This window comes from Coregonus clupeaformis, chromosome 18 (assembly GCF_020615455.1).
Source record: "Coregonus clupeaformis isolate EN_2021a chromosome 18, ASM2061545v1, whole genome shotgun sequence".
Taxonomy (NCBI): Eukaryota; Metazoa; Chordata; class Actinopteri; order Salmoniformes; family Salmonidae; genus Coregonus; species Coregonus clupeaformis.
In genome coordinates this window covers 27,817,863-27,830,761 of record NC_059209.1, presented here as the reverse complement: position 1 = coordinate 27,830,761, position 12,899 = coordinate 27,817,863, and the positions used below count along the sequence as shown (strand labels likewise).

Below are 12,899 nucleotides of genomic sequence, written 5' to 3'. Positions count from 1 at the left end.
TTGATGACAACTTTGCACACTCTTGCCATTATCTCAACCAGCTTCACCTGGAATGCTTTTCCAACAGTCTTGAAGGAGTTCCCACATATGCTGAGCACTTGTTGGCTGCTTTTCCTTCACTCTGTGGTCCGACTCATCCCAAACCATCCCAATTGGGTTGAGGTCGGGGTATTGTGGAGGCCAGATCATCTGATGCAGCATGTTCCTTCTTGGTAAAATAGCCCTTACACAGCCTGGAGGTGTGTTGGGTCATTGTCCTGTTGAAAAACAAATGATAGTCCCACTAAGCCCAAACCAGATGGGATGTCGTATCGCTGCAGAATGCTATGGTAACCATGCTGGTTAAGTGTGCCTTAAATTGTAAATAAATCACAGACAGTGTCACCAGCAAAGCACCCTCACACCATAACACCTCCCCCTCCATGCTTTACGGTGGGAACTACACATGCGGAGATCATCCATTCACCCACACCGTGTCTCACAAAGACACCGCAGTTGGAACCAAAAATCTCAAATTTGGACTCCAGACCAAAGGACAAATTTACACCGGTCTAATGTCCATTGCTCGTGTTTCTTGGCCCAAGCAAGTCTCTTCTTGTTATTGGTAGTGGGTTCTTCTCTTTAGTAGTGGGTTCTTTCCAGCAATTCGACCATGAAGGCCTGATTCACACAGTCCCCTCTGAACAGTTGATGTTGAGATGTGTCTGTTACTTGAACTCTGTGAAGCATTTATTTGGGCTGCAATTTCTGAGGCTGGTAACTCTAATGAACTTATCCTCTGCAGAAGAGGTAACTCTGGGTCTTCCATTCCTGTGGCGGTCCTCATGAGAGCCAGTTTCATCATAGCGCTTGATGGTTTTTTCGGCTGTACTTGAAGAAACGTTCAAAGTTCTTGAAATGTTACGTATTGACTGACCTTCATGTCTTAAAGTAATGATGGGCTGTTGTTTCTTGTTGCTTATTTGAGCTGGTCTTGCCATAATATGGACTTGGTCTTTTACCAAATAGGGCTATCTTCTGTATACCTTGATTGACATGGCTGTGTGGCATGGTGCATTGACCTGCTGGAAAAATCAATCCTCAGAGTTGGGGAACAATGTCAGAGCAAAAGGAAGCAAGTTTTTTTTCCAGGACAACCTTGTACGTGGCTTGATTCATGCGTCCTTCACAAAGACAAATCTGCCCGATTCCAGTCTTGCTGAAGCACCCCCAGATCATCACCGATCCTCCACCAAATTTCACAGTGGGTGCGAGACACTGTGGCTTGTAGGCCTCTCCAGGTCTCCGTCTAACCATTAGACGACGAGGTGTTGGGCAAAGCTGAAAATTGGACTCATCAGAGAAGAGTACCTTACTCCAGTCCTCTACGGTCCAATCCTTATGGTCTTTTGCAAACCTCAGCCTGGCTTTTCTTTGCTTCTCATTGATGAAGTGCTTTTTTCTAGCTTTGCACGACTTCAGCCCTGCCCCTAGGAGCCTGTTTCGAACCGTCCTCGCCGTGCACTTCACCCCAGCTGCCATTTGCCATTCTTTTTGTAGGTCACTTGATGTCATCCTACGGTTGTTGAGTGACATTCGAATGAGTTGGCGGTCATCCGGTCAGTAGAGAGTCGTTTTCGCCCTCTGCCGGTCTGTAGCTTTGTTGTCTCCAATGTCTGCTGCTTGACCTTGTTCTTATGAACCACCGTCTTTGAAATTTTGAGGATGGAAGCAACCTGACGTCACTGTATCCCTCTGCCAGTAAAGCCAGAATTGAACCCTTCTTGTCCTCACTCAAAACATTCCTTTTCAACTCTTTTGGCATGTTCAATAGTTATTTTTTGATTAATATTACTTTTGAGGTACTATTAGCACTGTTTTTGCCATCCAGCTGGTCCTATTGCAAAAGGATAGTGATGACCACAGCAGTGGTTTTTATACTTTTCCTTGTTAAATAAGATTTGGTTCAGGTGATCACCTAATCAGTACCTAATTCAGTAGAATAAGGTGTGCCTGTGTTGGAATTCAACAGACAATGGAATGGAATGGCTGTCATACATGTAGAGATGCTGATTTAAGAACAATTTGCAGTGGTCTCTTAATTTTTTCCAGAGCTGTATATACACTACAGTTCAAATGTTTGGGGTCACTTAGAAATGTCCTTGTTTTCGAAAGAAAATCAATTTTGTTGTCCATTAAAATAACATCAAATTGATCAGAAATACAGTGTAGACATTGTTAATGTTGTAAATGGCTATTGTAGCTGGAAACGGCTGGTTTTTAATGGAATATCTACATAGGCGTACAGAGGCCCATTATCAGCAACCATCAGTCCTGTGTGCCAATGGCACGTTGTGTTTGCTAATCCAAGTTTATCATCTTAAAAGGCTAATTGATCATTAGAAAACCCTTCTGCAATTATGTTAGCACAGCTGAAAACTGTTGTGCTGATTAAAGAAGCAATAAAACTGGCCTTCTTGAGACTAGTTGAGTATCTGGAGCATCAGCAATTGTGGGTTCGATTACAGGATCAAAATGGCCAGAAATAAAGAACTTTCTTCTGAAACCCGTCAGTCTATTCTTGTTCTGAGAAATAAAGGCTATTCCATGTGAGAAATTGCCAAGAAACTGAAGATCTCGTACAACGCTGTGTATTACTCCCTTCACAGAACAGCGCAAACTGGCTCTAACCAGAATAGAAAGAGGAGTGGGAGGCACCGGTGCACAACTGAGCAAGAGGACAAATACATTAGAGTGTCTAGTTTGAGAAACAGACGCCTCACAGGTTCTCAACTGGCAGCTTCATTAAAAAGTACCCGCAAAACTCCAGTCTCAATGTCAACAGTGAAAAGACGACTCTGGGATGCTTACCTTCTAGGCAGAGTTGCAAAGAAAAAGCCATATCTCAGACTGGCCAATAAAAATAAAAGATTAAGATGGGCAAAAGAACACAGACACTGGACAGAGGAAGATTGGAAAAAAGTGTTATGGACAGACGAATCGAAGTTTGAGGTGGTCGGATCACAAAGAAGAACATTTGTGAGACGCAGGCCAAATGAAAAGATGCTGGAGGAGTGCTTGATGCCATCTGTCAAGCATGGTGGAGGCAATATGATGGTCTGTGGGTGCTTTGGGGGTGGTAATGTGGGAGTTTGTACAGGGTAAAAGGGATCTTGAAGAAGGAAGGCTATCACTCCATTTTGCAACGTCATGGCATACCCTGTGGATGGCGCTTGATTGGAGCCAATTTCCTCCTACAACAGGACAATGACCCAAAGCACAGCTCCAAACTATGCAATAACTATTTAGGGAAGAAGCAGTCAACTGGTATTCTGTCTATAATGGAGTGGCCAGCACAGTCACCGGATCTCAACCCTATTGAGCTGTTGTGGGAGCAGCTTGACCGTATGGTACGTAAGAAGTGCCCATCAAGCCAATCCAACTTGTGGGAGGTGCTTCAGGAAGCATGAGGTGAAATCTCTTCAGATTACCTAAAAAAATTGACAACTAGAATGCCAAAGGTCTGCAAGGCTGTAATTGCTGCAAATGTAGGATTCTTTGACGAAAGCAAAGTTTGAAGGACACTATTATTTCTATTAAAAATCATTATTTCTATGACTACATTTCCTATGCATTTTGCTATATTTCCTATTCAAACTAATTTCATGTATGTTTTCATGGAAAACAAGGACATTTCTAAGTGACCCCAAACTTTTGAACAGTAGTGTATATATATACAGTACATATCCATAAAAAAATAAAATAATCCTTTACTACTTTCCAACCCCACCACTCCTCCCCTTTTTGGAATAAACTAGTGAACAACAACGCTTAGGCCTCTACTTCCAGCTTATACATACTATATACATTTTATGGACACAGTGAATTTTACAATAGCTCTATTTTGTTTGTTTTTACTCCCGAACTTCCTCTACCCTCAACCTCTCAGATCATTTTCATGATGTCCATCCGGTTTGCTTCTATATGCCATATCTTTCTAACTGTGCTCTTTCACAAAAGTTCTCAACCTATAATCTATATACTTATTGTGGACACAGTATGTTTTACATTAATTATCTTGTTGTTATTAGTTGTTATTAGTCCCAACCTTCAGCTCCATTCAACCCCTCCCAACTATCTCTTAACACCATCCATATTGGATTTCTATTTGCCATATTTTTTTCAACTGTACTGTGATGTTTCACAAAAGTTCTGAACCCTTCTATTCTCATTGTTTCTACAGATTGTAAATTGAAAAAATTTTTTTTGCTAAAAGTATTATTATATTATTGATCGATTGACTATGACTTTTCAGATCACCCAGTAGTCCTATCTGCAGGGTTAGCTCCAGGTAAAAATTGCAATCCTTCAGTCATTCCTGGACCTGTGACCAAAAACAAGCTACAAATGGACAGTACCAAAACAAATGATCTAATGATTCTGCAACATCTGCAGAGCTGGGAAGATTGTATCCTCCATATAAATAACATTCTCTTGGTAGCAAGAATTTTGTATAATTATTTAAATAGAAAAATTCTACGTTTTGAATCCGGCGTCGTTTTGTGTATCAGTTCATAAACCTTTTGACATGGAATCGGTACGTCAAAAATCTCTTCAGAACTATTTTGCAATCTACAGTTGAAGTTGGAAGTTTACATACACCTTAGCCAAATACATTTAAACTCAGTTTTTCACAATTCCTGACATTTATTCCTAGTAAAAACTCCCTGTCTTAGGTCAGTTAGGCTCACAACTTTATTTAAGAATGTGAAATGTCAGAATAATAGTAGAGAGAATTATTTAGTTCAGCTTTTATGTCTTTCATCACATTCCCAGTGGGTCAGAAGTTTACATGCACTCAATTAGTATTTGGTAGCATTGCCTTTAAATAGTTTAACTTGGGTCAGACGTTTCGGGTAGCTTTCCACAAGCTTCCCACAATAAGTTGGGTGAATTTTGACCCATTCCTCCTGACAGAGCTGGTGTAAACTGAGTCATGTTTGTAGGCCTCCTTGCTCGCACATGCTTTTTCAGTTCTGCAAACAGATTTTCTATAGGTTTGAGGTCAGGGCTTTGTGATGGCCACTCCAATACCTTGACTTTGTTGTCCGTAAGCCATTTTGCCACAACTTTGGAAGTATGCTTGGGGTCATTGTCCATTTGGAAGACCCATTTGTGACCAAGCTTTAACTTCCTGACTGATGTCTTGAGATGTTGCTTCAATATATCCACATAATTTTCCTTCCTCATGATGCCATCTATTTTGTGAAGTGCACCAGTCCCTCCTGCAGCAAAGCACCCCCACAGCATGATGCTGCCACCCCCGTGCTTCATGGTTGGGATGGTGTTCTTCGGCTTGGAAGCCTTCCCCTTTTTCCTCCAAACATAACGATGGTCATTATGGCCAAACAGTTATATTTCTGTTTCATCAGACCAGAGGACATTTCTCCAAAAAGTACGATCTTTGTCCCCATGTGCAGTTGCAAACCGTAGTCTGGCTTTTTTATGGCGGTTTTGGAGCAGTGGCTTCTTCCTTGCTGAGCGGCCTTTCAGGTTATGTCAATATAGGACTCGTTTTACTTGGGATATAGATACTTTTGTACCTGTTTCCTCCAGCATGTTCACAAGGTCCTTTGCTGTTGTTCTGGGATTGATTTGCACTTTTCGCATCAAAGTACGTTCATCTTCCTGAGCGGTATGACGGCTGCGTGGTCCCATGGTGTTTATACTTGCGTATTATTGTCTCCTTGCTGAGCGGTATGACGGCTGCGTGGTCCCATGGTGTTTATACTTGTGTATTATTGTTTGTACAGATGAACGTTGTACCTTCAGGCGTTTGGAAATTGCTCCCAAGGATGAACCAGACTTGTGGATGTCTATAATTTTTTTCTGAGGTCTTGGCTGATTTCTTTTGATTTTCCCATGATGTCAAGCAAAGAGGCACTGAGTTTGAAGGTAGGCCTTGAAATACATCCACAGGTACACCTCCAATTGACTCAAATTATGTCAATTAGCCTATCAGAAGATTCTAAAGCCATGACATCATTTTCTGGAATTTTCCAAGCTGTTTAAAGGCACAGTCAACCTAGTGTATGTAAACTTCTGACCCACTGGAATTGTGATACAGTGAATTATAAGTGAAATAATCTGTCTGTAAACAATTGTTGGAAAAATTACTTGTGTCATGCACAAAGTAGATGTCCTAACCGACTTCTCAAAACTATAGTTTGTTAACAAGAAATTTGTGGAGTGGTTGAAAAATGAGTTTTAATGACTCCAACCTAAGTGTATGTAAACTTCCGACTTCAACTGTATATGGGACGGCTGTCAATCCTTTGGTCCTTAAATTAAACTGGTATACTTTTTTATTTATCACAATTTTCTTTAACCAATTATTTTCTTTAATGCAGGGCCGACAGACAAGTTCCTTACTTTTCCCCCTTCCACTTTCCTCTTCCATTTTTGCGGTAATGCTGCAATTATTTGGTTGTAATTTTGGGTAGAGCAGACATTTTCATATGTTTTTGTTAACTGCATGTGCGACATAACTCCACCAGTCCTACCTATGATATCATTTACGAAGATGATACCTTTTTTAAACTTTTATTTTTATTTTTAATAATGTTTTTTTATCAATTAGTATATTTGAGTTTAACCACAATATTTGTTGCATTATTTGTTCTGTCGTTTCTGGAGGATTAAATTGAAATTGCAACCAATTTTCTATGGCTTGTTTTAGAAATAGTGATATTTTGGAGATGATTTTCCACAAATAGACAAGTAGGCTACTTATTTACTTGCCTATACTTTACATCCATTCCTATTTCTGTCTTGATATAAACAGTCTCCTTTCTGCTGCCCCTGCCCTGGCAGGTCCCAGTTCATGCGATGATGTGGTTTGGAGTGTCTGCAAACCAAATGGCACCATATTCCCTATATAGTGCACTACACTTGACCAGGGCCCATAAGGCTATACTATATAGGGAAAAGGGTGACATTTGGGACTCACACTGTGAGTGTGTCAAAACTGTCTGGTTCTTTGTGTGAGAGTCACTGCGAGGGGGCACAGCTGCTGAGAGGAGAGTAGCAGACAGAGAGCAGCTCTCTCTCTCTCCAGGGAGGGCTATAATGAATGTGACGTCACAGAGGTCGGGCTCTAGTAGTCTATACCCATTTCTACCTCCTCCTCCTTCTCCACCACTACAACTTCCTCCTCCCCACTATTAGAGCACAGCATCGCATTAGTAGAAACCAAGACTGTTCTCAGGGCAGGTTGTAGCTAGATATGTTCAAGTCGCGTCGGGAACAATTTTAGCATTTTAGCTAACCCTAACCTAATTCATCTAACCTGCCATGTTAATTCTCCTAACCTGCCACATTAATTTTCCTAACCTGCTGCGTAAGTTTTTCTAACCTGCTACGAAAAGCATCTTCTGATAGTCAAAACCGGAAGACCTGCCCTGAGAGCAGTGAGAGTATCCACTAGTTCGATACTGCTATTAGAGCTGGGCAAGCCTCTTCACCTGAGCTCCAGGAAAACCCAGAGGAAAGAGAGGGGAGCTCTGACAGGCAAACCCTATGCCCTCAGTTCACTCACTTCCCATTGCTGCTGTTTATGATGAGCCTCTCTGCCAGTCCAAATTAGGAGCTGGACATGTGGAAACCACATTAAATGTCCATGTGCATTACATGCATTTATCCTCCTTTATAAATGTGGCAGCCGGGTCTTTCTCCTGACTGAGAGCTGGAGATGTAGTTAGAGGAAATAGGGGTTGAATAGGAGTATAATTTCATAAGAAATCCCAAATTGATTTCTCTGGCCAGGCTTTCATTAGGTTAATGAGGGAAAGTGCAGTTAATGGATACAAACTAATTATGTAACTATTTTGGAAAAAGTCAGCATTGATTCTGTCTTGTTTACCCATGCTAACCCGCTTTTAACTCAGCCAGTTGTCACTACCTAACTAATTTAAAATAAGATATCTGGGTGAAGATTATCTTCGTCATTGGAACTTTAGATCTAACCACCCTCTCATCTCAAATTCTAAAAATAACAGAAAACTCAGTCTTAATATCTTCTTGCATATTTATGGACATAATAATAATGAGATAATCTTTAATAAATGAATAGGCCAAATTGCATGAACAGATTTTTTATATCAAAGTCCCTCTTGGGCAGTAATGGGAGGGCAGTTAACATTTTATATGAACCCTTGTATAATTTCAGTAGTCTCATCTTCTGTGCTCTGGTCCTCATGATTAATTCAGATCATTTAATAGCCTGGGTGTGTTGTAAAGGAACAGGTGCACAGGAGGGACAAAGGGACACATTAATTTGTGATCGGACTGATAATACATTATGTAACATGATCGTGACCAGGGTGAAATGGTTTCATGTTCTGCTGTATAAGCTGCATTCAATAACCTTTCATTGGATAGAATCTGTCCAACCATCACCATCTAGACACGCGAAACATGGCCCAGGATTGGAGAAAGGCTATTCTGAAAGGATGCTATGGTTTTCATTTATAGTTATCGACAATGACGTCAATAAACTGAACACAATAAATGAGTGGGCAGACTTCTGATCCACTGGCTGTCATGCATTATCTAGGTGAGAACAACACATTGTATGAAGGAAGTTAACTGGAATGAAATACGAAATTGCAATCTTCACAACAATAGAAACATTTATGAGAAATAGATAAGCAGCTTGAAAGTTCCACTGAGAAACTGTGATCTTGAGAATGCATTTTCATCATGACATTTTCAAAGAGAACAAGGAGCCTAAATAAAATACAGTTTAAAAAGACATGAAGACACAAATAAAGCTGGAGTTGAACCAAGGACAGGGCCGGCCAGTGTGTCTGCCTTAAGCACTTTCCTGGATTTGGTCAATGGAGATAGTGCAACTCTCCAGACAGCAATGTCTCCCCTCTCCTCCTCTCCAGCATCCCTCTCACTTCCTCTTCAACCATTAGGTCTCTATACATTATTGATTTTATGACTAACTACATACAGATAATGTTTATGATAAATATCAGTATCTGGAACATAAAATATATTCCACATCTTACTGTCACGCCCTGGCTCTGGGGACTATTAAATGTTGAGCCAGGGTGTGGATTTTCTATTGTTTAGTTTTCTAGGTTTGTGTTCTAGTTCATGTATATCTATGTTGGCCAGGGTGGTTCCCAATCAGAGGCAGCTGTAGCTTGTTGTCTCTGATTGGGGACCATACTTAGGCAGCCTGTTTGGCACGGTTATTTTGTGGGATCTTGTTCCGGAAGGTTTGTGTTAACCTAGGACTTCACGTTTCGTTTGTTGTTTTGTTCGTGTGGTGTACTTCAATAAAAGATGTACGCTTATCACGCTGCGCCTTGGTCCGCTTCATGTAACGATCGTGACACTTACCTTGCGTGTAGTTTCTCTGTATGTGCCTGTACAATTGAACAGATTCCATCTAGTTGCTAAACGCCCTCTTTCTAAAGTTTCAATTATTATTGAATAACAAAAAATATATTTTCCTTCAAAACGTGTTTGCCTAATGATAGCCAGTATGCACATATCTATATCTTACCAAACTTGGCTTTTTTCTGTCAGTAAATAGACATTTCCCTTAAAGGTGGCGTTTTCTCCCAAGTTACCCTAACGATGATGTGACGATAATAGCTGATTCAAGTAATAGCTAATTATAAGATATGCTTGATGAACATGAAGCCACTTTGTTAGGATGACTAAAGCTTCTATTCAACACGACTTATCATCCAATCAAAACAATGCTGTTGGGATGGTAAATTACGATTCAAATATCTCCTGAAAAAAATAGGCCTAGCCTTCCTATTTTGTCCCGTTCCTTCATGACAGCATCCCTCATGGTGCCGCCGCCCCATGGCCCCTGAATGGCTGCCTAGCAACCAGACGAGCAGCGCTGCAACATCAGCACCAAGGCAGCACCTACTGCGCGACTGATTTTTCAGCCCTGCCTGGCAGCTTGGTTGAAGATGACAAAGATTAAGACAACGGTATTCTAATATCCCATAACTCTTTACAACAATGTGACCAGCTATGCTAGTTAGCAACAGCGCTGGTCCCAGATTTGTGACGGTCGACGTTGTCTTGACCTGTACAGTTTCGACCTAGCCTGGCAGGCAGATCTAAACTAATGGCCATGCACACGCAATATGCCGAGATATAGAGCAGGAGCCTGTTATGGTGGTACACAGACGGTGCGTGTGAGGCGGACGGTGCCACTTATGTTCATCACGAATCCATTATAGCCTGCCTACACAAACCCCAATCTGCATAATAAAAAGCGAGTGACCAATCACCAAATATAAAAAATAAAGAATGCATCCATGCAAAACGGTCCTCCTCGTGACATAATCTAATTCCCGTTATGCGATTTGACGTTTGAAAATAAGAGCACCGTGCCGCGCTGATCAGCAAATGCAAACATAACCATGTAATTCGTATAGTGCCAAGGGAAACGTATTTCTTCCATCGAAATACATACATATGATAGAATTCTGATGACTAATGCCTATAAACCATAAGGCTGCCTCCATGTTTGTTGCTGCAGAACAGATTGCTGGTGATGATTAACAAACCAATAAAAATGTATAGACCACAGGCTGCAAAGTTGTGAGGAAACGGTGAAGCAGCTAACTCTTAGAATTAGTTTATTATAGGGAATTATAAATGTTATTAATTTTCGGTTGGAGACTATTTTATTTTCTATTTATCTGATACTGGTCATTGTTATGGCACTACTAGCAAAATATCAATGGACTCCATTTCAATGGTGTATCGCCCAATGGATGGTCACGAATATGTAGATAGGTTAAATTACAAAAAACGAATTTACATCAAAGTAAAAAAAAACTTCAGGTAGCGGGTTATGTTCTGTTCTTACCTCAGTGCATTCTCCGCGGCTTTTCCTTTGTGGATGCGCGTCACACCCTCTGCCTTAGGAGTTAAATCCCAAACAACACAATCTGCTATAATTAAAATGCAACGCTAATGTTTATAGCCCTAGGTTATTCCGTTATGTCTGCCTATACCGCGGCCGCCTGCTGTAAATCCCCGCTGTTTTTCATCGTTGAGCGCGCCTGGACCAGCCCATTGCCACGCCTGCCTGCCCACACTCCAACACCCTGACCTCTGTATGGGTCTTCTGCACGATTCCGACACCGCATGCACTCCCAAAATTCTACAGCAATACATTTTTCTATAAGATTGAATAGCACTTAGGCACATTGTTTTTTTTAAATTTAATTTTCACCTTGGAATGTAATGCAAATGTGGTGCAGACCAGCATGGTGTTTTTATTTTTGTCCTATGGCAGCCTGGAATTGTAATATTGCAAAAACATTGAAGCTGTGACCACGAATAACATCAAACTGGCGCCACCTTGTGCTCAGAATAAGGACTAAGGAAACAAAATGCACAACAAACAAAGCCACATTACCCTTCACAGGCATGGCAATATTAAAGTATGATTAAATGTTAGTCAAATTACATTTAAACGTGCATTTATTTAACATTGTTGGAGGGTTTGTTAGATAGGTAATGGTATACATGTCCCATGTAGCTCAGTTGGTAGAGCATGGCGCTTGCAACGCCAGGGTTGTGTGTTCGATTCCCACGGGGGGCCAGTACGAAAATTTATGCACTCACTAACTGTAAGTCGCTCTAGATAAGGGCGTCTGCTAAATGACTAAAATGTAAAAAAAGACATGTAATGTTTTGTATTGACCTACAGTGCATTCAGGTATTCATTCCCCTAAACTTAGTCCAGATTTTTTTTGTTACAGCCTGAATTCAAAATGGATTAAATTGATTTTGTTCTCACCCATCTACACACAATACCCTATAATGACAAAGTGAAAACATGTTTTTAGAAATTTTAGCAAATGTATTGAAAATGAAATACAGAAATATATTAATTTACATAAATATTCACACCAGAGTCAATACGTTGTAGAAGCACCTTTGTTAGCGATTACAGCTGTGAGTCTTTCTGGGTAAGTCTCCAAGAGCTTTGCACACCTGGATTGATTTTCAAAATTCTTCGAGCTCTCGAATTGGTTGTTGATGTTTACTAGACAACCATTTTCAGTTCTTGCCATGGATTTAAGCAAATTTAAGTCAAAACTGTAATTCAGCCACATTCACTGTCTTCTTGGTAGGTTATTGTCCTGATGAAAGGTGAATTCATCTCCCAGTGTCTGGTGGAAAGCACACTGAAGCAGGTTTTCCTCTAGGATTTTGCATGTGCTTAGCGCCATTCTGTTAATTTTTTTACCTGAAAAACTTCCCAGTCCTTAACAATTACAAGCATACCCATAACATGATTCAGCCACCACGATGCTCGAAAATGTGGAACGTGGTACTCAGTAATGTGTTGGATTTGCCCCAAACATAACACTTTGTATTCAGGACAAAAAGTTAATTGCTTTGCCAATTTTTTATTTATTAATTTAGTGCCTTATTGCAAACAGGATGCATGTTTTGGAATATATTTATTCTGTACAGGCATCCTTCTTTTCACTTTGTCAATTAGGTTAGTATTGTGGAGTAACTACAATGTTGTTGATCCATCCTCAGTTCTATCACAGCCATTAAACTAATTGTTTTTAAAGTCACCATTGGCCTCATGGTCAAATCCCTGAGCGGTTTCCTTCCTCTTCGGCAACTGAGTTAGGAAGGACACCTGTATCTTTGTAGTGACTGGGTGTATTGATACACCGTCCAATGTGCATTTCATAACTTCACCATGCTCAAAGGGATATTCAATGTCTGCTTTTTTATTTATTTTTACCAATCTACCAATAGGTGCCCTTCTTTGCGAGGCATTTGAAAACCTCCCTGGTCTTTGTGGTTGAATCGGTGTTTGAAATTCACTGGTCGACCTTACA

The 12,899-nt window shown here is 40.6% G+C and overlaps 1 protein-coding gene across 3 annotated transcripts in view; it reads right to left on the bottom strand.

Moving 5' to 3' along the window:
* LOC121530653 (beta-adducin) overlaps nt 1-11,159 on the bottom strand; it is a 35,347-nt gene extending 24,188 nt beyond the window's left edge. For 2 of the 3 annotated variants that reach the window (XM_041835778.2, XM_041835779.2), the window contains exon 1: nt 10,895-11,158. The gene's annotated coding sequence lies outside the window, so the exon portion shown is untranslated. Of the gene's footprint in view, nt 1-10,894 lie in introns of all 3 variants that reach the window. The other variant, XM_041835780.2, reaches the window with a different exon arrangement.
* Nucleotides 11,160-12,899: the final 1,740 nt, after the last annotated feature.